A 24,947-nucleotide genomic window follows, 5' to 3' on the forward strand; every position below is an offset into this window, starting at 1 on the left:
GCCCCACATAGACTGTGCTCACCCATGGGGGAGGGACTCCTGCCGCCATCCCAGGAGGGTCTGCAGTGCAGGTGCCCACCCTCCCTTTCAGCCTCTGCTCGCCGCCCGGAGGCCCCAGGTGGACATGAGGAGGCTGGCTGAGTGTGCGGACGAGGGCGGCCCCAGCAAGCAGGTGGGCCTGGGCAGCTTGGCGGCTGAGCGTTCTTAGCATCCGAGGCAGCTTCACTTTTCGGCAGCCAGTGAAGGACAAGCGCCCTGTAAATTTAGAACGCGTGCTGGCTGGCTGCTTTTGGTATTCATCTGAGTTCATGGGGGAGGCGGAATAACCCACCCTGGCCATGCCCTCACATCTCAGCCCACGTCGGTGCTTGCAGAAGGGAAAACCTTTCCCAAAAGTAAGACGGTGATGGGCCCCTCTAAGGCCAGTCCCAACACCAGCCTTGGCAGCCTTCCAAGGGGACCCTCCTCTCCTCCTCACATTTAGCTAAAAATAAAGCCCTTTTTGGCAGCAAACGCACCCAGTTTCCCCAGAACATAAGCTCCCTGGGAATCTAGAATCGAAAGAGCTCTACCTCTCATGAAGCCCAGATGGGTTCCTGAAAATCTGTGTCCATGCAATTTGGGCAAATCAATCACGTTCTCCATGACTCACCTTCATCAGGGATGCATCCCTCACAGCTGACCACCGGGGCCGCTGACCACTGCTCCGCACACAGCAGGCCGGACAGTGCCGGCTGCAGCAAACCCTGCCAGAGGGGCCAGCTGCTGCCGGGGAGGGACCTCCAGGGGTGTGCACGTCAGGGGCTCAGGTTCCCACAAAGTAAGGCAGACCTGAATACAGATGACCCCCTGCCACGTGTGGGGATTCTTTTAGATCTTGGCTTAATTTCTTCTCAGGTGGCAGCACCAGAATTACCCTGGAGCCTCTCACCTGACTTCACAAAGTTGTCCTCAGGGCAAATGATCTGAGTGTGAATAACTGCCCTGGAAAGGGGAAGAGGGAGGAGGAAAAGAAAGGCTCAGTTTCCACTTTGTACACGTTATCCCATGCAGCTCCTAAAGGCAGAAGACTTAGCCCGAGGCTAGCCAGTTGCAGGCTGGGACTCCATGCAGAGCCTGGGGCAGCACAGAGGGGGCTGAGGTGGGGCCCAGGTGAGTTAATTTGCGTTGCAGAGAAGCCTCTGGATTCGGACAGAGGAGGAACCAGGTTGCAGGCAGGGAGGCTCGGCCAGAGCTGATAATGGTGCAGTGGCTACAGATATGGACAGAAAGGGTCAGATCCAAGGCGAGTGGGCCACATTTGGGAGGCTGGAGGAGTGGAAGTAACCTAGTCAGCAGTGGAGGTCCACGCTCCAGGCTGGGAGCCACAGATGCCACCACAGGGAGCTTGCTCTTCAGGAAGGAGCAGCCGGGGGCCCCTGCCTCTGTCCCCACTGTTGACAAGGTGGAAAGAGGGCATGGGGCACAGAGTCTTGGCCTTGCTGCCCTCACATTGCCAGGGCAATAACCTTCTATAATCCTGGGACACAGACAAGGCCACAGGCACCGATTCCTGCCCCGTGACCCTCTTTCCTCAGGTGACTATTAAACACGTGTGTGTGAGTGTGTGCACACATGCATGCTGCATGTTGGAGAAGGGGCAGCCCCTGCCGAAACTGCTCTCAGCAGGTGTGTGTTTGATTCAGCTGACAGACAGAAGCTCTGGCAGCGGACTTTACCAGTTTACACCAAGGGAAAGGGCAGTCCCCAGCTGGAGGCAGCATTCCTTCAAGGAAAGAAAGACGCAGCACTTGCCCTGTCTCAGGTCCACGCAAGGTCCTGACTCTCATCATTTCTTTCAGCTTTCACATGCCTGTGAAGGAAGCATTGTCCCCATTCTCTAGATGAAGGAAACTGAGCTTAGAGAAGTTCCTAAGAACCAGCTGGGGGAGCTGGGATTTGAACCGGGCATTTCATGCCTGCTCTACTTCATGGCCTCTGCCCCATGTTTCCTTTGCAGAATGGCCCCAGGGCAGGGACAGGCTGAGTTCTTTGTCCCCCCCCCCCCCCCAGCTGGAGGCAGAGAGTCGAGTCCAGACCTCAAAAATCCTCCCAAGGCTGCACCTGGCCATGCCCATTGGCTGGTGGCAGCAGAACAGGAATGGTGACGCTGCCATTGAGGGTGGCCATGAAAACCCACCCCTCCGTGCTCAACATCAAACCCATGGCTCTGTGCTCAGCACAGTCTGCACCTGCCGGGGTGGGGCCTCTGGGCTTCCATGACTGTTTCTTTCTCTCCCGGCCAACTGGGGGAGTTTTCTGAAAAGCATTTCCATTACTTCAACCCTAACAAAAACCAGCATCAACTCTGCACCGCCAGGGGCCCCTGAGCATGAGGCATTGATACCCAGCGACGGGGAACGGGAAGTTCTCAGGATGTGGCCCCACTGGGGAGCCCAGGGGCTGGTCATGGGCGCTTTGCAGCATGGGAGGGCAGCCTGGGTCATCTCTGGCCAGGGAGTCTGAGCAGCCTCTAGAAAGATCTGTGGTATCACTTTTTCCTTATTATAAAAGTTATACATATTCACTGTAGAAAATTTAGAAACTACACATATGCAAAAAGAAGAAAATAAAAATAACCCATAATCCCACTAACCCGAAATAACTCCTGTGAAAATTTTGAGCATATATACACTCCCAGACTTTCCTATGCATAGAATGTATATTTTGGGTTCTAAGTGGGATCATACTGTACATTCCATTTTGTAACTTTTTCCCTTTTAACTCTATGTCATACCAAATCATTAAGTATTCTTCCACAACAGCATTTTTAAATGGCCGAATTAGACAGCAACTACCCAAGGGATGGTTGAGGGCAGGAGAGGAAATTTCTCAACACGGAAACTGGCAATTAAGCATTCAGTATGAAAATGCCCTTTGCAAACAAACGTGTTTTCTCTCTTTAGTCCAAATTCTACAATATCAAAAAACCAAAATGTCATCTGGCTTGAGACAGGACACCCCATTGCCCATAGCTGGTGACGGCTTCGGGAGGAGCCAGCGTCACTGTTCTGCAGGGCTGCCTGCCCCTCCCTGCAGGTGGGACGTTGTCTGGATATTTCTGAGGCTGTAGGACTGCAGTCGTCAGAGGGAGGTGGGAGGGGTTAGAACGAATCCAAGGGGGTCCCACAGGACTCACTTCGGCTCTGGGAAGAGCGAGATGCTTCCCTCACATATGAAATGGGAGCTCTGTGGGGTCTGCCCAGTGATCCCCAGGTCCTAGAGGGGCTGACACCCTCTCCAGTCCAACCTCGGAAATGGCCAGAGGCGGTTCCACACCACTGGTCCCTGAAGCTTGGTAGCAAATCCAAGAAAGAGGGTGACTCCGGGGGTAGAACCAGCAGTGAACACTCTTTGCCATGCCAGCCCCCAGACCCACCCGTGACCTAACAGTGGCATCTGGAGATGAAATCATGCTCATCAAACATCACTGGTCACATATCAGGTCTCCCCAGTTAATTCCAGTTTCCCTTCTCAATGTGCTTTAGGGAAGCCCCTTCAGGAAAATGCTCACCTGCCACGTGCAAAATGGAGACAGAGGGAGGTGGTCGCCCTCCTTGGAAGTCGGTTTGACAAGTGCCCCAGGGACTGGGCCCAGAGAGACGAGGGCTGAGGGGAGAAGCATGGGAGACTCAGCTCTTGGGGGCTGCCATGCGGGCAGCTCTTACACCCAGAGGAATCCCAGCTGAATCAGGATACTTTCACCTGCACCAACAGAAACCTGACCCAAACTTGCTGAAGCCACAAGGAAGCGTGCTGGTCATGTGACAGGAAGTCCAGGCTGTGGCAGCTGCAGGCCAGGTAATTCAGCCCCTCCCTCTCTATGCCACAAGGACACGGGTCCTGTCCCCTGCCTGCTCTGCTGCCCTCAGCATCAGCCTCCCCCTTGGGCTAGAAGCCGGAGCTCCACGGCAGCACCCCAAGGTCCCTCTCAGAAGCCAAGTGCTGTTTACAGAAGCCAACTCCTGTCCTCCCTCCCCCGAAAGACACTTTGTCTCATTGGTGGGATCTGGGGATCACCCATAGGTCAGGAGAAGAGGGAGGATGACAGAGGGTCCCGGAAGTCAGCACACCAGCAAGGCCTCTCTCCAGCAAAGCTCGCTCCTACCTGCCTTCGGAGAGTGTCATGAGGGAACAGTGGCCTCCAAGCTCTCGATTCCTTCACTTTCTCCCCTGTTGCCCAAGTGAATCACCCCAAATGAATGAGGCCCTCAGATGACCCACAGGGTAGAAGGGGGCTGCTTGCCGCTCCAAGTTTCCTGGGCTTGCAGGTCAGCTGCATGGCTGGGAGGCCTGGCCAGACCACATTCTGGGGGCTCAGGATAGCCAGCCCGCAAAGACACAGCATGCCTAACTAGGCAAGGTTGTCTGTGTTGGTGACAGTCATCCTGACACAGGAATAACCTGTCCTCTACGCCCAGGAAGCCTGCAGTGCTGAGCTGTCTGCATTTTCAAGGGCCACCATCTGCCACTTACTCCAAGGAACAGGGTGGGAAGAGTCCACACAGAGAGGGGCCACGGGTTGGTCTCTGCTCCCCCTCAGTCACAAACCCCCTCCACAGCTCCCCCAACCACTGCACCCCTGCCCATGACCAGCAGCGGCAGGGTCATCTCCACGGGGCCCTCTCTCCACAGCTTCCCAAGCATCAACAGGCCCGCTCTCCCTTCCCTCTCCCAAATTCCATTCCTGGCTAGAATTAAGCTGGCCAGGGAGAGAGAGCTGCAATCCCTATGGCCAGGCAGTCCAGTCTCAGACACCCTGACTCTGTTGCCCAGACTGGAGTACAGTGGCACAATCTCAGCTCGCTGCAACTTCTGCCTCCCAGGCTCAAGTGATTCCCCTGCCTCAGCCTCCCAAGTAGCTGGGATTACAGGTGTGCACCACTACTGCCTCGCTAATTTTTGTATTTTTAGTAGAGATGGGGTTTCACCATGTGAGCCAGGCTGGTCTCGAACTCCTGACTTCAAATGATCCACTTGCCTCAGCCTCCCAAAGTACTAGGAGTACAGGTGTGAGCCACGACACCCAGCCCACCCCATTATTCTAATCACTGTCAGACGTGCCCTTGTCTTGCCCTGCAGAGGCCGGGTTATGTGTGTTCCAGTAAAATACAGCACTGAGGAAGCCTGGGCATCTATAATCTGCCAGCCCAGTGGCCCTGTTTAATTACAGCTCCAAAACACCCACCTTGGCTGCCTCAGCCCCGCCAACGGTGATCCACTGCCCTGATGGAAAGCCTGTCACCCTTGGGCCTCCTCAGCCACGGGTGTTTTCCCACTGAAGGAACCAGCCACAGGGCAAGTGTGCCCCGCCCTGGATTAGCACTTTGCAGAGGCCCACACTATATCATCCATCCTCTGATGGAGCCGGGAAGCAGGACAGGGACCTGCTTGGCAGGCATGTGTGTGATGTGTGGCTGCCATAACAAATCACCACAAACGTGCTGGCTGAAAGCAACACACATTTATCTTCTCACAGTTCTGGAGGCCAGGGTCTGAAATCAAGGTGCGGGGAGCACCCTGCTTCCTCCAAAGATGCTAGGGAAGGCTCCTCCCTTTCCCCTGGCGTTACCAGCAGTGCTCAGTGCACTTGGCTTGTGGCCCCATCACTCCCAGCTCTGCCTCTGTCCTCATGGGCCCTCTCCTGTACATCTGTCCTCCCCTCTTTTTAGAAGGGCACCAGCCATTGGATTTAGGGCCCACCCTCATTTTAACTTGATGACAAAGACCCTATTTCCAAGTAAAGCCCCACTCACATGTGTGGGAGGTTAGGATTTGGCTATGAGGGGTACACAGCCAGCCTGCCACAGTGGGTGTCCCCCACAATGCCAAAGAGGGGACAGGGTCCTTGCTCCTCCTGGGCCATGCTGGACAAACGACTCCCTTAGACTGGCCAAGTTCTGTTTCCCTAGAACCCTCGCCCACAGGTCCTGTTTCTGCCTTTGAACAAAAAGGGACAAATCTACTTCCTCCTGCCCATGACAGACCTTGAAACTGGGGAGCAACGTGACAGGCCTACCCTCTCCCCAGTCCCCCAAGGCTCCCAGCTCCAATTATGACCCTTGCCTCTCTACCCCAAATTGAGGAGGTGAGTCCCTCTGTGCCTAGCTCCTGGGCCAGGCCAGCCCTAGGTGGTCACTGTCCCTCCTACACAGCAAGTCACAGAATGGACCCCAAGTGTCCCAGGAGGACAGGCTAGTGGGGGCAGGGTAGATACTTCCCTTCAGATGTGCATCGTGCACTGTGAGTGGGGGTGCTGGTGGAGGCAGCACTGGGCAGGGTCTCCACACGCAGCACTCTGGAGCCCAGCACAGGGGTTGGGCAGAGACGCCAGTCAGCTCTTCCCCTTGAGCCGGGCTGTCCTTTCACCATTTGACTATGTTGCAAACACAAACCCCAACATGTAAAACCTCCCGAAGAGGAGCCGCCCCTTCCCTGGCTGTAGTGAATACACGCAACAACACAATGAGTCTTCTCTCCCGCAGGCTAATGGCCCTGTGGCATCAGGAGCCTCTGTGTGTGCCTGGCGTGCAGCAGGAATTTAACTAAGCCATTTGGATGGACAGAGGAATGAACGATGCACAGATGACCTGGCTTCAGCAGAGACAGGCAGCTGGAGGTTTTCCTTTCTATGCCCCTGCCCCCCACCTGGGAGCCCATGAGGCACCTCCCTGTGGTGAAGGGAAAATTTGGCCTTGGGGAAGGCAGGGACGACCAGTCAGGGCAGGAAGCCTCTGTGCCACCTCCCTTCCAAGGCCAGGTTCCCTGCTCTGGAGCTGAGCTTTCCCTGGGCCCAGTAACAGCAGGAGAGGAAAGGCGGGTGGGCTTTGAGAATCATCCTGGCCAACCCCTGCCTTTAGGGCAGTACCGGCAATGCATTCATAGAGGATCTTGGGCTCTGTGTGGTTCCTTCATACCCAAGATGAGATTGGCAGGCAACAGGTGCCCATGTGTGGGCTGGACATCTGTCATTCCCAGGAGACCCAGAAGGCCATCACAGTGAGCTCAGGTCTCAGCCCCAGAGATCAGGGGAGGGTCTGATCACAGCGGCCCAGAAGCAACGTCAACACTGTATATAAAGCCAAGCATGGGTATGACCCATATGTAAAGAGTACCCTGAAATTAATAAGAAAACGACCCCATGGAAACAAGGAAAATGTATGTGAACAGGCTGTTCACAGAAATACACATGCAAATGACCAAGAAACGCACACAAAATACTCAACCTTCCTCAACTGGGAGATGCAACTAAAATGAGATGTTTTATATGCTCAGAATGAAAAATAAGAAATAAAAACTGCTCAGGTGTGGTGGCTCACGCTTGTCACCCCAGCACTTTGGGAGGCTGAGGCAGGAGGATTGCTTGAGCTCAGGAGTTTGAGATCAGCCTGGGAAACATAGCAAAAGCAGTTCTCTACAAAAAAATAGAAAAATTAGGAGGGCATGGTGGCGCACACCTGGAGTCCCAGCTACTTGGGAGGCTGAGGTGGGAGGATCACTTGAGCCCAGGAGGTCATGGCTGCAGTGAGCCACGATTGCACCACTGCACTCAAGCCTGGGGGACAGAGTGAGGTGCCGTCTCGAGTGGAAACAAATAAGAACTGGTGTTGGTGTGGGAATAAAACAAAGACTCACACAGTGTGGAGGGATGTCAATACTTTTGACTTTTTATAAAGTAACCCAGGTATAGTTTTAGGTTAAAATGTAAGACGCACAGACCCTTGCCCCAGTAAGTCTATTGGTGGGATTTTCTCCAGGAAACCTGCATGTGGTGCACGGCAGGGTCTCTGCACTGGTTTGGGAGGAGACATTGGTTAACAACTTCAAGTTAACAGTGGCTAACAACTGGAGGTCAGAGGTCGCCCCAGAAGCATTGGATCCGGGGAGGGAGAAAGCAGACCATTAATTTTCTGTGTTGTAAGAACAAACAACTTTATAGCTCTCGCAACTGAATTTTTAAATGACCAAGACCATGATTTCAAAGTAAAGCCTCTCAAGTCTCTGTGCTGTGGCAGGTAGGGTCCTAGATGTAGGGAACAGGAACACGGGGCACGGTTAACTTTGAGTCTCAGATGAACAGCACGGTTTTGCTTCGGTGTTTAGTGTAAGCAGGTCTCATGCGATAGGCGATGTGTGGCACATACCTGTACAAAAAACCTCCGTCTTTCTTCTGAAATCCGAATTTCACTGCATGGCCTGTGTCTTGTCTGACAACCCGAGGGACAAAGGGAGGAAAAGGAGGAAAGCTTCACCAACCTCTGCCATTTTAATGGATCCACCTCCTCTCCTTCCTCATGAAAACCTGCTGTGTCCAGGGTGATGCCTCCTCCTCCCGATAATCACACGTACACACACACACTCACAGGTGTCGACCACTTATCACCCTCCAAGAACATTCTGACTCTGCCCCAGCATTTCTATGGACGCCGACGTTCAGCGTGGCTCAGACCTGAGAGCCAGGATGTCGCTTCAAACTCATCCTGCTGAGACCTGAGCCTCTGAAGCAGGGTCCGGGGCTTTCCAGCGCTGTGTCCCAGCCTGGTGGTGCCCAGCACAGGGAAGGGAGCTGGCAAATGCAGGGAGACAAATGAACAGTGTGGGCCCTGGCGCACGGCAGTGGGGCTGGCACCCACTTCCTCAAGACACAAGGCATCCGGGCCCCAGTCCCAGGCTCCTCCTCAGCATGTCAGGCAGGACTGCCCCACATCTACCCCAAAGCTGGCATCCTGGGGGGTCTGCCCACTGCCAGGTGCTCCTTCTGTCCTCTCCTCCCACGCAATGCACACTCCCCCGTACAGAGGGGCCCAGGCCACTGCTTCCAAAGGGAGGCTCCATGTCACGCGTGTACTGCCATAGTACATGGACGTGGGCTGCATTTGGGCCTGGAGGTTGTGGATTGCTCGACCTTCTGGAGCTTCAGTGCTCCCATCTGTAAAAGCAGAGGTCGAAGAAACATTCTTGAACAGGTTTCTAAGCATTTCCGAGAGTTTAGGGTCGGTGGCATCCTCAGCTGAACAATCCAGTTAGTGCCAGCTGGAGTCGACTTCCGAGCGTCCCAGCTGGACACCCAGGACCACGAGTGGCAGGAAAGTTCCCTCTCACCCCTCTCCTTGAGGCCTGGGTGGCTCTGCAGGCCCCGGTATCCTCCGAGGAACTGCAGCTTAACCCGAGTGCTTGCTGAGCCGCAGCAGCCACAGACGAGACATTAGTGTTACAACCCACACTGATCTTTGTCAATTACGCTCCAGTATTTGAGCTCTAACCAGCTTTAAATTGAATCAGGACAAAATCATCAGAATAAAAAGAGCCCAAGCCACAGCCTTTCAATTCCAGCACTGGAAAAAAAAAGTTATACATTTCATAATGGCCTTCTACCCCATAATGAACAGGAAAAATAAATTAGATTCCAAGCTAAGGGTATATTTATGCAATTTCATTATGTGCCCATGAGCAAGCCTGGTTTTCACCAAGATAAAAATGAGCTCTCAGAAACACTCACACTAAATAAATGGAGTGATTTAACAGCTTAACGGGGAGCGTGGAAGAGGAACTGAAGGACAATGTCAAAAACGAGAAAATAAAAATAAGAGAAGCTTACAATGTACCACCCTACTCGGTATACAAAGTGCCCATGGTGCCTGGAGCCTGTGGCCCGCAGCGGGTCCGCCTGTCCCTTGGGAGGAAGCAGCTCTGTCCTTAGCACTCCAGGGACCTAAAGCCAAGAACAGCGGAAGGGACACAGCTTCTCCCCTTGACACACAAGCCCACGTGATGGTGACGGGAAAGCCGCCGCGGCTCTCTCTGTACCCCAGTCAGTTACGCTGTTGCCATCAGACCCCTAGGCCTCAAGATAGTTCTTCAGGCCCACCCAGCTCCTGGCAAGACACCGCCACCCTGGAGCAGGATTTAGTGGAAGGTCTGGCTTTGTCTCAGCCCTTTCTGTTCTGATCAGTTACCTTTCTTCATCTCCCCAGCAGGGTCCCTCTCCGTTCTCTCTTTTGCTTGTCGCAGGGCCCTCACGTTGGATGGCACCAGTTTTGAGAGCAGAGTGACACCTCCTGCCAATGTCACCAGGTGGGCCACAGAGCACGGAGCTCCTCCAGGATCCCCACAAGGGGCTGCTGGGGCCTTCCTGTAAGTGTTTCTTTTCACAGAACGAAAGCACGTCCTCTGCTGCCCTGAAACTCCAGGAGAACGCCAACTTTTTTTCCATGTATTGTTTATCGTGCAGCGCTCCGAGACCTTCATGTGAGAGGTGTTTTATAAGTTCAGGTTGTTGTGAAGGTTGACAAAATAATAGATTCCTTTTTATTTTTTTCAATGGATATTTACAAAGCTGGAAATTGTTTCCTGAAAACGCTAGCAGTATCTAACTGGGGCAGACACAAATTCAGACAGCTCAGGGGTCTCTCCCGAAGGGCAGAGCAGCTTCACCCTTCCTAGCTGCCCTTCGCAGACTCACAGGGGTGCCCCAATGCTGTTAGCAAGTGCCAAGGAGAAGGGAATGAAATTGTGCAGGAAGCTGGGTTTGGACCAGTCTGTCTGACAGAAATAGCATGCCAGTCCCACGGGCAATTTTAAGTTTTCTAGGCTGGGCGTGGTGGCTCACACCTGCAATCTCAGCACTTTGGGAGGCTGAGGCAGGTGGATCACCTGAGGTCAGCAGTTCAAGACCAGCCTGGCCAACGTGGTGAAACCCCGTCTCTACTAAAAACACAAAACTTAGCTGGCGTGGTGGTGGGTGCCTATAATTCCAGCTACTCCAGAGGCTGAGGCAGGAGAACTGCTTGAACCCAGGAGGCGGAGGTTGCATTGCAGTGAGCCGAGATCACGCCAGTGCACTCCAGCCTAAGCAACAGAGGGAGAGACCCCGTCTCGAAATCTAAGGGTTTTTTTCACAAAACAAGTAAAATTAATTGTAATCACATATTTAACCCAATATATTCCAAATATTTTGGGTCAATATGTAAAATCTGTATAAGCGTTACTGGTCCTGCGTTTCACATGCTTTGTGTGTGTTCTGGGTCTTGGAGTTGGTCTGCGTTTTTCACTCTGCACATGTCAGTTCCCCAGCTCTCTCCTGTGGCCGGCAGCTGCCATCCGGGTCCAGGCAGGCACAGACCCCTGTGCGTCACAGCTGCCTCCCTCAGAACCACAACCCCAAGCCTAAAAGACAACCATTCGGACACATGTAACCCAGCATCCGGCAGCTAAGCCGTAAAGGAGAATACATCCAATGCTCAGAACCATATCTCTGCAACCTTGGTAATGAGTGATTTTCCAAAACCACCAGGAGACCAGCATGAAATCACCTCCGCCACGGCTTCCTGAGCATCTTCTCTGTGCCAGGACCACAGGACAGTACAGGTGCGGGTTTGCTGCATCTGCAAGGCTCTGTGAGCCCAATGCTGCCTTCACTGTGACTCCCTGATAAGCAAAAGCTCAGATAAGCCGCCCAAAATTGCATCACAGTGGCCCCCAGCGAAAGGCTACCTGAAACCTCAGCATTCACCCCCCTCTGAGGGTAGATTTCCACCCCTGACAAGCAGGACCCCCTCAGAACCACACAGGTGCTCAACACCCTCCGTCTCTCGCGGGGTAGGCTTCAGCCACTCAGAACAGAGCAAAACCAAGCCCTTCTTGCCAACTTCACACTCCCTCCTTCACCAGCTCCTCCTTGATCAGGGCCTCCGAGGAAAAGGAATAAACAAACAAGCTGATAAATAAACACCAACCAAGGTAGATGAAATGCTCAGTGAAGATTAAGCATGCAGCGCATGTTCCAGCCCCACGGTCTCGGGTACAAAGCCCATTAACTCATTAGTGCAGATGGAGCTTGAATTCCACAGCACGGTGTGATTCTTGGCTACCGTCCAGCAGTAATTCAGAGCTACTGGTCAACAAGGAAAGACACAGCCAGGGTGGGCCGGGTGGGGCAAGGGTGGGATGCAGAGTTAGCCCCCTTCTCCCGAGCCAGGGTGCCCCCAAGCAGCCTGAGAGGGGGTAGTCGGAGGAACTCTAGCACCAAGCAAGGGAAACGTGCACCTCGGAGCAGAGGCTCTGAAACGCCCCTCACCCCATCCCTGGGCAGTGACAGCTCCTCCAGTGTGCTAAGGTGGAGGTAAGGCCCACAGACGGTCCTGCTCTAACCTCACAGTGACCCTAGGGGTCAGGCACTTCCATGTTGCCAGAGACTAAGCTGAGCCCAGAGGGCTGGTTGGTGTAGTACCTGGACCGACACTGGCCAGTCCCTATCTCACTATCACTTGCGTGGCATTTCATCTAGCCTCGTGGAAGAAACCTGGAGATCTATACAACGGAAAAGTACCAGAATCAGCCCCCAAGGAAGCTGTGAGCTCAGGCAGGCTGGCACATTGGGCCCTCGCCGTGGGCTGACTCTGTTCAGCGCGGTGATTGCTGGTGGAAGGAGGCATCGAGGAAATACAGAAAACGGGGGAGCTGTCTCCCCAGTCACTGGGGCACTGATTTGGAGAAGGAGGTGACAGAGAAGCAGAGAATGAAGAGGAGAAAAGAGAAAGAAGGCGCAGGAAGATCAGGAGCCCCCCTTGCAGCTTCGAGAAGTCTGCTCCTCCTGCCGGGGTGCCCCACCCTCCATGCCTCCCCTGCCAACCCTGACTCCTGCCATCCACCTGCCCTCGCCGCACCTGCCCCACCACAGCCACCAGGATCCCTGCAGATGCACCTGGCTGCCTTCCCAGGGCTCAGGGTGCAAGCCTGTGTCCTCAGACTCTGTCTAGTCCCCCGAGCCGCCTCCTTGAAGCTCTTACATAACTCGGGTCCTTCCTCACCTCCTGAGCAGTGACGCCCTCCCCCCACCTTCTAGACATGGGGGAGTAACATCTGCTCTCCTCTCTCCTCTCCAAGAGAACTCCTTTCCCAACACCCGCACCCCAAACTCAAACACCACCACCCTCCCCCAAAGCAGCAAGGGACAAAAAATAACATAAAATAAAAACATGCTACCACCGCCACCCACCACATCATTAAGGGGGGGGGGGGGAAGAAAGAAAGAAAGAAAGTTCCTACAAATAAAACTCTTTCCTTCTTGTTCTAGAAAAACAATAATGAATCCTGGGGGGAAGGAGCACAGAAGGGGGCAGACAACGCTGCTCTACCTTTTCATCTCCACTGCTCAGAGCATCTTTGATTTGGCTTATTTTTAAAAAGAAAGAAGTCCATGTCGATCCTTGCACCTGCATCATGCTAAGAGCAGGGATCAGAATCCCACTCTGGGAAGGGTGTCCAGGGTCCCCATTCCCTGCCCTCTCCCTCATCCCTGCCAGAGGGGCACATCTACCCAGAAAGACAGAAGGGGCCAGAGTATTCGGGTTTTGGATCAAGAGGCCAATATTCGCCTGATGGGAGGCTCCCCAGCAACATGGAGAAGAAAAGAAAGCACAGCCTGGCTGAGGACACGGCCGCAGGGGCCCCTCCTGAGACCACCCCAGGCCTTCTGCCCTTGCCCCTGCCTGGCCTCTCACCACTTTGGCCACCTTGGCAACACTCAGTGTCCGGGGTCCCAGAGGGAGCAGGGGCCCCCCAGGCCTGACTTGGTGTCACCGGCTTCCCAGGTCAACTTCCTTCCAGGCAGCCAGTTAGCTCAGTGTCTGCCTTCCCTCCAAGCACTTCCAAGAAAACAAGAGGCAAGGCCTTAATTCCTTCCCCGGGGGATGCTGTCCGACCCACCACCTGTTATCCAATTCCGCCTCCCAGCTGACACTGCCATTCCCCTTACAGCATGTTCCCAGCTGCTCTGAGCCCTCGCCTCCCTGCTCCAGGTTCCCACAGCCACGAGGACGGCTCCAGACACACACACTCAGGCACACACATGCACACCCAGGTGCACCCATGCACACCCATCCCGCCAGCTCGCTCGGCTCACTCCATTTCTTTGGCGGTTCTCATGGGGCATGGAAGGTTCTTTGATCATTCCTATATGGCTAGTTAGAAAGACAGACTCTGTGTGTGTGTACATGTACATACGTGCCTGTATACTGCTGCACAAGCCATCATGCTTCGACTCGGATAAATCTCAAATGTGTGGCTACGTCTTGCAGATTTGCATAATGACCAATTTAAAGCAAATAATGTTCAATGGCTATAGGTGAATCCAGAGAGGTCAGAGCCACAGTCCGGCTTCCTGGAGTTTCTATCTCCCTGATCTACAGTCCGCTGCCACCGATGAATGACAACCATGCAGACCTGCCCAGGACCTCGGGGAGAGCCCGAACCGCAGGCCACTCTCGCCAACAGGGAGGATCCAGCTTGTCACTCCAGAAAGGAAGCACAGTTTACGGAGCACCGGCGGGTGTCTAGAGTCTCCCTTTTCAGCCACACAAACGGCCATCAGATGAACCTCACTGCCAAAGCCCTGCTGCTGAAATGCGGCTCTGGATAAACAGAGCCCTGTCTGCTCCAAGCCCTTGATTTCCAGTGCCCCAAAAAGCAAGACTCCCCTAAACAGGGATGATGGATGGCTTGTCTGTAGCCCCCCATACCCGCCCCCCTGGTGGCACTCCAGCAGCACCAGACGCAGCACAGGGCTTGGTTCCCCTGTGTCTGCTGGAGTTCCCAGCAGTATCTTCCTCAACCTTTTCTCTTTTTTTTTTGAAACAGAGTCTCCCTATGCTGCCCAGGCTGGAGTGCAGTGGTGTGATCTTGGTTCACTGCAACCTCCAACTCCCAGGTTCAAGTGATTCTCCTACCTTAGCCTTAGAGATTACAAGCATGCACCACCATGCCTGGTTAATTTGTGTATTTTTAGTAGCAACGGGCTTTTGCCTGTTTGAGACCAGACTGGCCTCAAACTCCTGACCTCAGATGATCCACCCACCTTGGCCTCCCAGAGTGCTGGGATTACAGGTGTGAGCCACCGCGCCTGGCCCCTTCCTCATTCTTGAGACCCGCTACTCAGCAGGGGTTCTGCCCAGGAACTGAAAGGGAAGGTGGGTGCTAGGCTTGACCCTCCTGTCCAGGGCTGGACAGGGAGCCTCCAGGCAGCAGGTGAGCAGTTACCTTGGGGCACCTGAGTCCACCCTGGGACTCAGAAATAAAAGTATCTTTCAAGCCACCCCCAACTGTTCACTTTTCTATTAAAAAATCCATTACTTGCGGGGAGGGACAAAGAGACCAAGAATAGGACCTTCAGGAGCTGAGTCCCCAGAGAAGCCCTCCTGTCCCTCTCTCCTCAGAATTGGAGCTGAGCGCAGTTGCCCAAGCACACACACACCCCAGCACACATGAGAACTGTGTGTGCTTCACTTTTGGGGAACGCCTACTGGGGAGAAGAGACCAGGGTACTCCATCCAGCGGCGGCCGTCCAACACCTATGGACACCAGCGGAGCAGGAGGGAAGACAGAGGGCTTTAGGGGGCAGCAGGTGGGGGCTGCACCACAGCCCCTCTCCCTGGACAAAGCCTGGGCTGGGTGTCTGGGCTGCACTCACACCCACGAACACGCACAGATCCCGGACCTCAGCTGACATCCCCGGCACCCCAGCGAAAGACTTGAAGCTCCAACCCTCCAGTTGACCTAGCAACCAGTGGGTTCATCTGATGGAGGCCCCACCAAGGGCTGGCGGTCCCCCAACCCCCTGGGAGGGACCGGCTTCTCTCCTTGCCCTATCCTGGGATACTCTGAACAAGTCTTTTCCTGTCTCCCCCGACTTCCTCAAATATTATGAAAACACCAAATTCCCTGCAGTTTCTACTCAGGGCTGGTGGCTTCTACCATGGGCTAAACCTCCCTTGCAGGAAGGGCAGGAGGTGGTGGTGGGCACAGCTCCCAGCACCCCCAGCTCCTGCTCAGCTCCCAGAGTCTACCCAGGAGGGCCCAGCCTGACACAGCAGTTTGTTTCAGAGGTCACCAGAGCACTGGAGTCTCTGGCCTGAGGCTGCCCTCTCTGGACAGGCCCCCACCTCACCCTTCCACGTGCTCCTGGAGCAGAAGGCCTGGCTTTCGTGACTCCCAAGTCTCAGAGGTCCAAGTCAGCATCCTGCCTATGGGAGGACAGCAGCTCCCTTCTTCTCCAAAGGGCCCGGCAGCCCCATGGCACGGCTGTTACCATCCCTCAAAGCCTGCAGGAACCGCCGCTGCACCCAGGATGCTGGTATGAACTAAGAGGCTGTCCCAGGAGCTCCAGGACAAATGCAGCTCTTCAGGCAGCGTCAGATGCTGGAGAAGGGCCAAGCGCAGTCCTCGGTTTCCCCAACTGTAAACTGGCGGACATTCCATCCTGTGCAGATGCTGCAGCCCACCGCCACTGCCATTGAGAACAGCCTGCTGCCATCTACATGGGATTTGTGTGTCTTCCGGAACGTGCTACATGGATTGCTGTATCCCCAGTGCCTGCTTCAGGACCTGGCACACCAGTACTCAAAAAATATCTGCAGAATGAATAAATGATGGCTACCTCATGGCATTTTATTTTATCCTCATGAAAAGCCTACAAGCTAGCGAGAGCCATCAGTCCCTCACTGGAGACCATGGTAACCATGGCTGTATCAAATCCACGTTGACCATAAGGGACTTTGCTGGCATAACCTCATGCCTTCCTCTTCTCCAGGCTGTGAGGTGGTGGAATCATGGTCACTGTTTTGTGGATGAAGAAACTGAAGCTCAGGACGGGCAGATGCACTGCCCAAGGTCCCTTGTCCCCAGGGCAGAGCAAACACCCATTATAACCAGGCCAGGCTTTGTCTGCCCTTCCAGGAAGGCTAAGGAAAGCCTGGCCAGTACGTGACAGCTGCACAGCCTCAGGATTTTCATGAGTCTCTCTGGGTTCTGCCAGGCACAAGCTGGCCTTACTTTAAAGTCCTAAGGGAGGTTGATGGGCTTAGCCCGCAGGTAGGAGCTACAGTAGAGAAGCTCTGCTCCCTGGCTGATCCCAGCTCACTCCTCCAGGGCTGGTCCAGCACAGTCCCAGGTATGAGTTCATGGCCTCCCTTTTTCCACTGGAGACAGGGAGAGGGATGTGGCTCCAGAGTAATTAGAGTCAACTGTGGCTTTGAGGCAGCAAAGCTCAGGTTTCTGCAGAGACCCGAGAGCAAGTGAATCTGATACCAGGGTTACAGAACCAAACACATCTTTAAGGATCAGTGATTTGTGTCTGTGTCAAAATGGGGTGGTGATTCCAGCCTCCCACCCAAAGGGGGGCTCTGGGGACACCCAGGATGATGGGGACTCTCAGTGGGGCAGGCCTGAGGCCTTCCTGTGGGCACTGGGGGAGGAGCCCCAAAGAGGGAGACAAACGGAGGCATGGCAGGTGCTGCTCCCCACAGCGAGCCTCATGCCCTATCCCTCTGACCACCACCATCGGGCCAAATATCACAATGGAGAGGGCACAGCAGCTGTGGCCCAGGCCTCGGCCTGGTCAGATCAGGGAACGTGAATTGTCATAAAACGTGAGAAAACTCCGGGCTTTACAGACATGATGGATGAAGCCACTTCACTAAAAACCTTCATGATCTGGGAAGACCACACACACCAAAGAAACCGGTGGGCAGCTGCCCTGCAGGGCAGGACATGGGCATGCTGACCACCATGCCAGGCACCGCCCAGAGCCCTCATGCATCCCCGCGTCAGTTGCTCCCTGTTGGGACCATCTTCCTTTATTTTCTGAGGTCTGGGAAACCATCCCTGGCCAGGGCCCCTTAGGGCCATGAACATGAACAAGAATAGGAGCACCCAGGCAGGAACACAGAAGCTTGGGGATAAAGAGCACTGGAGCCCAGGGAAACAAGAAGGCCAGAGGGTATCCCAGCTCCTAGGAGTATCACCCTAAAAGCTTATGGAGCTTTTGTGTGTGAAGGGCAGCACCATGAAGCCAGACCTCTTCCATGGAAGCCAGCTTATTAACTAGCTCAGGCAGGAGGAGTCACAGACTTGAGAGATTACGGTGCAAGGAAGGCTAAACTGATACAGTAAAGGGGGTCCAGACATCAGGGAGAAAGTCCAGATGCATGTCCTCAAGCTCATAGTAAGGAAGTGCATCACACACACACACACACACACACACACATGCACAAACACACATGCCTAGTACCCAAGCCTGGGATAGAGGACAAGCAGACCATTCTATACTTTTTATTTAATAAGTATTTATCAAAGTACCGCTGCATGCTATCATCATTTACAGAATGACAAAATGGCTAGATGAAGAGATGGATGAGTGGATGGATTATGAGTAGACATATGGGTGGGCAGATGGGTGAATAGATAGTGGATGAAAAGACAGATGGATGGGTAGGCAGGTGGATGGGTAGATGGGTAGATGGATGAGTGGATAAATGGATAGAAGAATGGATAAATGGATGGGTGGATGTGTAGATGGATGGGTGGGTGGGTGGATGGATGGACAGAGAGCAGGATGATGCTCTGTTGAGATAAATGGAAACAAATGGACAGAAATAATTTGACTTTGCAATAAAAAATTTCTCAAAATCTAGGATGTGGTATATTCTACATCAGCGCCATCCAATAGAACTTTCTGTGAGGACAAGAATGCTCTCTACCTGCACTATCCAATATGGTAGCCACTAGCCCCATGTGGCTGTTGAACACTTGAAATGTGGCTAGTAATCTGAACAAATGACACTTTAATTTTATTTAAATAGTCACATGTCACCAGTAGTTGCCGTATTGGACAGAACAGTTCTAGAGTTTTTCAACACACCTTGCTGCTACTTCCTGGGAGGCCCTTCAGAGTCCAGGCTGTGCAAGGGCAGTTGGAAGAGATGACTCTATGAGAAGCTGATATCAACATGAGCAGGGCGATTCCCCTCTCTCCCAGCCCCTGATTTCTGCTGAACAAGAAGGGAACTTGCAAAACCTGGGGATAGGAAAATGCTTTTCAACTTTAACATGTAATATAATTTGGATATTTGTTCCTTCAAAATCTCATGTTGAAATGCAGTCGCCAATGTTGGAGGTGGTGTCTGGTGGGGATAAGTAGATGAATGGGTGGATAGATGGGTGGGTGGGTGGGGTGGATGGATGCCTGGTTGAGTAGATGAATGGAAAGGTGGGTAGATGGATGGGTGGGTGGGTGGATGGGAAGACGGATAAATGGGTAGGCGGATCCCTCATGAATGTCTTGGTGCCAACCTCCATTTGGGTCATGGGGGTGGATCCCTCATGAAAGGCTTGCTGCCAGCCTCCTGGTAAAGATTGAGTTCTTGCTCATGAGTTCACATGAGATATGGCTGTTTAAAAGAGCCTGGAACTTCCTCCTCAGGGTCTTGCTTCCTCTCACCAGGTGACACTCTGGCTCCCCTTCACCTTCTGCTGTGATTGTAGGCTTCTTGCTCCCCTTACCAGAAACAGACGCCAGCACTATGCTTCATGTACAGTCTGCAGAACCGTGAGCCAAATAAACCTCTTTTCCTTGTAAATTACTCAGCTTCAGGTATTCCTTCATAGCTATGCAAATGGACTAATACAAAGGACCCAAAAATTTTGTTTAAAATGCAGATCCTCAAATTCAGTAGGCGTAGGGTGGGATTCAAACATGGGTATTTCTAAGAAGCTCTTACATGATGCTGATGTTGGTCCAAAGACCACATTTTGAATAGTAAGAGTTTTGGAGGCTTTCCATTCCAGAAAAACAAGGTTTTATGGGGTAGCAGAAAGGAAAGACCCTGGAAGACCAAGAATAAGTACAGAGAATCTGGCATATTAAAAGAAAAGTTCAAATCTTTAAAATTTGATAATTCAAACAAATTAATGTATTGGAATCTTTCTATAGGCCTGTATGCCATGGAGAATGCAAGGAGCTTCTGAGCTAACTCAGGATGCAAAATAAACACGTGGAAAGTTAAACAATAAATGACTTAAAGCAACGGCTGAAACAGCACACGTCAGGAGAACCTCTCATGACCCCTGCTCTTCACGCTGCAACCTCAGCCGGGCTCCTCTCCCCACAGCATACTTTGCCATAAGAATTATCATTATCTAAGTTATAGTACAATTTTCTTATTTATTTTTCCCCCCCAGACTGCAAGCTCCAGAAGGGCAGGAATTTCTATCTGTTTAGCTCGCTGCTGTATCACCAGTGCCTGAACAGGGCCTGGTGTATGGAAAGCATTCAAGTCAGCAAATATTTCTTGAATTGCAATGAATCCATTGTAATTCAAGAAATATTTGCTGACTTTAAGTCTTGGCTCCATTTAGAGTTTATGGAGGTGTAAAAATGCTCTTCAGGAGTGTTGTAAGTTTTCTACACATGCATTTTGCACATTTCTTGTTAAGTTTATTCCTAGATATTTAATTTTTGTTGTTATCATAAATAGGGGCCTTTTCTCCCATTGTATTATTATTGAAAGACAGACACACATATACATATGGACATGCATACATGCATACATAGGATTATCTTGTTGGCTGTAGTAGTATTTCACGGATTCTCTAGGATTTTCCAAGTATACAATTACATCATCTTAAAAAGGGTAATACTTTTAGCCCCTCCTTTCCAATATTTATTCTTCTCATTTCTTGTCTGATTGCATTGGCTAATGCTTCTGCTACCATATGAAATAGTAGTAGCAAGAGTAGGCATCCTTGCTTTTTTCTTAACTTCAGTGTTTCCACATTCAGAAAAAAATGGGTTTTGAGTATGATTGCAGTCATGTTGAGAATGAATCAATTTCTGTTTTGCTGAGTGTTTATCAAGAATGAATGCTGAATTTTATTACATGCTTTTTCAGTATTAAAAAGATGATAATGTAATAATTCTCTTTATATTTATTAATATCATGCATTATATAAATAGATTTCTTCATATTAAACTATTCTTGCATTGCTAGAATAAACTGCAAGTAGACACAGGGTATTATTAAGATGGTGCTCGGATCCTATTTGCTAATCTGTTAAATTTTTGCATTGATATTTATAAGTGTGACTGGTCTATAGTTTTATTTTTGTACAATATTTGTCAGATTAAGAAAAACATCTTTATTCTCACTTTAGGAAAATTGCTTAGACTTTTTCTTCTTTATCTCTGCTGTGGAATACTTTGATTGGCATTGGAAGTACCTGCTCTTTAAAAGGTTTTGTTTAAATTCCCCCGTGGGACCGCCCAGACCACACGCTCTCTGTGGGAGTAGCTTAAACATTTTCTATTTTCCATAGAAATTGGTCAGTTTGGTAAATTATATTTCTCCCTTGTTATTTCTCATCATGTGTTATATGTTCCTCGGGCTTTCTCGACTACCTTTTGTGAGACGGAGTCTCTCTCTGTTGCCCAGGCTGGAGTGCAGTGGTGCGTCTCTGCTCACTGCAACCTCTGCCTCCCAGGTTCAAGCAGTTCTCCTGCCTCAGTCTCCCCGAGTGCTGGGATTACAGGCACACACCACCACACCGGCTAATTTTTGTATTTTTAGTAGAGATGGAATTTCACCATGTTGACCAGGCTGGTCTCAAACTCCCGACCTCAGGTGATCCACCTGCCTCAGCCTCCCAAAGTGCTAGGATTACAGGCATGAGCCACTGTGCCAGGCCACTTTCTTGATTTCTAACCTTGACTATATTTGCTAGAGGTTCATCCAACTTTTTTCAGAAAACAGCTTTTATTTACAGGTCCCACATTCTATTTCGTGGCCCATTCATTATTCTATTAGTTTGTTAATGGCTTCCTCCTACTTTTCTTCAGTGTATTATTTTTTGTCCTTTTTTTTTTAACTTTTTTGAATCATAAGCCTAACTCGGTTACTTTTGTTCTTTCATTTTTATTGGCTGTGATTTAAGGCTGTGAACCCTCTCCGTCCACACTGATGGTCACCCCTCACCCAGCCCCACTGGCCCTTTCTTCATGCGTGCTTCATGCCCTGTTATGAGTCTGACTTCCTTGTGCTGTGCTGTTTACACTATGGCTTCCCCAGCAGACTGGGCTCCTGGGAGGTGGGGACCACATCCTGCTCAGCTCTGGATGTCCAGACAGCACCTAACACGGGGTCTCAGACATGGAAGGTTTTCAATACTCGTTTGTGGAAAACATTACAGAGTGGATAATAATTTTGATGTAATATACAATCGTTATAATTCTAAAACTAATATTTAAGACTTAATTCTACACCAGGCACTATGTTAGGTTCTGATTAGCATAATTTTTTTAATCCTCAGACACCCCCATGAGGCAGGTTTTCCTCTCTCTCTTTTATGGTGTAGGAAACCCAGGCTTAGAGAAGTAAGGACATCTCCAAATCACAGAGCAACAATGGACAGAACTCAGCCTCATAAAATGTGCAGTCACAAAAGCAAAGGAAACCAGCCTGAGGGGAATAAAGACGGCCGACAAGGCACAGCAGTCAGAGTGCAGGCTTGGGTGTCAGACAGACTGGCGTTGCAGTCAGATCTGCCAACACTAGCTGTGGAACCCAAGGCAAATAATTTATCTGTGCTTCAGATGTTTCACCCCTGAAATCGGGAGAAGGGTATCTATATCCCCAAAAGACAGTTGTAAAAACCACATGGGGTAATAGATACCACACACCTGACACGGCCCATGGCAAGCACTCAGGAAGTGGTGGTAGTGATGATGGTGGTGATGGCCGTGGTGATGATGATGATAGTGATAGTGGTGGTGATGATGGTGGTGGTGGTGGGAATGGTGATTATATCAGTGATAGGGTGCTGGTGGTGATGGTGATGGTGATGGTGATGGTGATGGTGATGATAGGGATGATGGTGGTGATGGCCATGGTGGTAGTGGTGGTGATGATGGTGGTGGTGGTAGTAGTGACGGTGATGATAGTGATAGTGGTGATGATGATAGTGATAATGGTGGTGGTGGTGGTAATGGTGATTATGTCAGGGATAGTCATGGTGCTGGTGGTGACGGTGACAGTGATGATGGTGGTGGTGGCAGTGGTAGTAGTGGTGGTGATGATAGTGATGGTGGTGATGATAGTGATAATGGTGGTAATGGTGGCAATGGTGGTGACGGTGACAGTGATGATGGTGGTGGTGGTAGTGGTGGTAGTGGTGGTGATGATGGTGGCGGTGGTGGGAATGGTGATTATATCAGTGATAGGGTGCTGGTGGTGATGGTGATGATAGGGATGATCATGGTGATGGCCGTGGTGGTAGTGGTGGTGGTGATGGTGGTGGTGGTAGTAGTGACGGTGATGATAGTGATAGTGGTGATGATAGTGATGGTGGTGATGATAGTGATAATGGTGGTAATGGTGGCAATGGTGGTGATGATGGCAGTGATGATGTTGGTAGTGGTGGTGGTGATGACTACGGTAATGGTGATAGTGACAGTGATGGTGATGGTGATTATCGTAATGGTGGTGGTGGTGGTGATGATAGTGATGGTGGTGATGATGATGGTGATAATGGTGGTGCTGGTAATGGTGATTATCATAATGATGGTGGTGATGATAGTGATGGTGGTGATGATGGTGATAATGGTGGTGCTGGTAATGGTGATTATAGTAATGATGGTGGTGGTGGTAGTATGGTGGTGGTGGTGGTGGTGGCGATAGTGATGGTGGTAATAGTGATGTGGTGGTGGTGGTAATGGTGATTATATCAGTGATAGTCACGGTGGTGGTGGTGATGGTGGTGATGATAGTGATGGTGGTGGTGGTGGTAATGGTGATTGTATCAGTGATAGTCATGGTGGTGGTGGTGATGGTGGTGATGATAGTGATGTGGTGGTGGTGGTAATGGTGATTGTATCAGTGATAGTCACGGTGGTGGTGGTGATGGTGACAGTGATGACGGTGATGAAGGTGGTGATGGTAATGGTGGAGATGGTGGTGGTAAAAGGCAGTGGCAGCAGCAAGGTTTTGGCAACAATTACAACAATTACATCATCCTGGAATTCCAACTACACCAATGTCACTAAACCCAATACCATACAGTGAAGACAGGCCCCATTGGACAGATGAATCAATGCCCACAGAGCAGAAGAAATGGAAGATTCTAGAATGTCAGCATGGGAAAGCACACTCACAATCATCCAGATGCAATCCCACTACTTTACAGATGGGGAAGCAAAGACCAGGGTTGGGAGAGCAGTGTGCCCAAGGTCTCACATCAGCTACCAGCCAGGCCTAGAGTAGATGCAGTTCTCCAACCCAAGCTGGTCTCCACTCCTCCCTGCTGACCCCTCAGACACCAGTGAGCACTCACTCAGTAGCACTGGCTTAGGTCCTGGAAACCAGAAGAAATAAACACAGGAGGGGACATCAGGACATAGGGCAAAACAGACAGCAATTCTATTTGGTGGAGGGAGGAGGAGGAGTGCCCTGTGTGGCTTCATAAAGCATCTGAAGGGCCAAGGAGGGGATAGACAGTGCGCTGGAAATGAGGTTGATGGAGGTAACTCTGCCCAGGCCATCCACAGGAAGGTTTACAGGAGGCTGCAGGGCAGCAAGTGTTGATTTTAGCACAAATGAGCAACAGAAGGAGGAGCTGTAACCACATCTAGAGCGGGTGGGGAGAGAAAATCAAGTATACAAATTAGGCCTATTTGAAATTAACGGCTACCTAAAAGACTCATACTAATTTAATAATTTTGTCAGTAATGAAAAAATATGAAATAGGAAGAAAAGATGGGCAAAATATTTACTGGCAAAAGGCAAAATAAGAAAATATCTGAGAAGGCAGCACATCCATCAACGTCTTCAGATGGCAAAATTCCTAGGAAGGGGGGACTTTCTGCAGGCACACAGTCAGCCAAAGGGGAGCGCAGGGAAGAGGACAGGACCAAGGACTCCTCACTGGCAGGTGTTGCTGCTGCCCAGGGGCTCACCCCGTGTCCAGCTGGCGCACAGGGCTTTACACGTCCATCTCCATCATCCCCAAAGAACTCTACTGAGAAACTGTGAAGGCCAGGCATGGTGGCTCACACCTGTAATTCCAGCACTTTGGGAGGCCGAGGC

At 51.4% G+C, this 24,947-nt stretch overlaps 1 protein-coding gene across 46 annotated transcripts in view; it reads right to left on the bottom strand.

Annotated features, from left to right (window-relative positions):
• RBFOX3 (RNA binding fox-1 homolog 3) overlaps positions 1–24,947 on the bottom strand; it is a 508,442-nt gene that overhangs the window by 427,578 nt on the left and 55,917 nt on the right. Inside the window, exon 1 of one of the 46 annotated variants that reach the window (XR_008481920.2) lies at positions 23–23,935. The exons of the other annotated variants lie outside the window; for them this stretch is intronic. The gene's annotated coding sequence lies outside the window, so the exon portion shown is untranslated. Of the gene's footprint in view, positions 1–22; positions 23,936–24,947 lie in introns of those variants that run through there. 46 annotated transcript variants of the gene reach the window in all.

The sequence above is a fragment of the Callithrix jacchus genome, chromosome 5, assembly GCF_049354715.1.
Source record: "Callithrix jacchus isolate 240 chromosome 5, calJac240_pri, whole genome shotgun sequence".
NCBI lineage: Eukaryota > Metazoa > Chordata > Mammalia > Primates > Cebidae > Callithrix > Callithrix jacchus.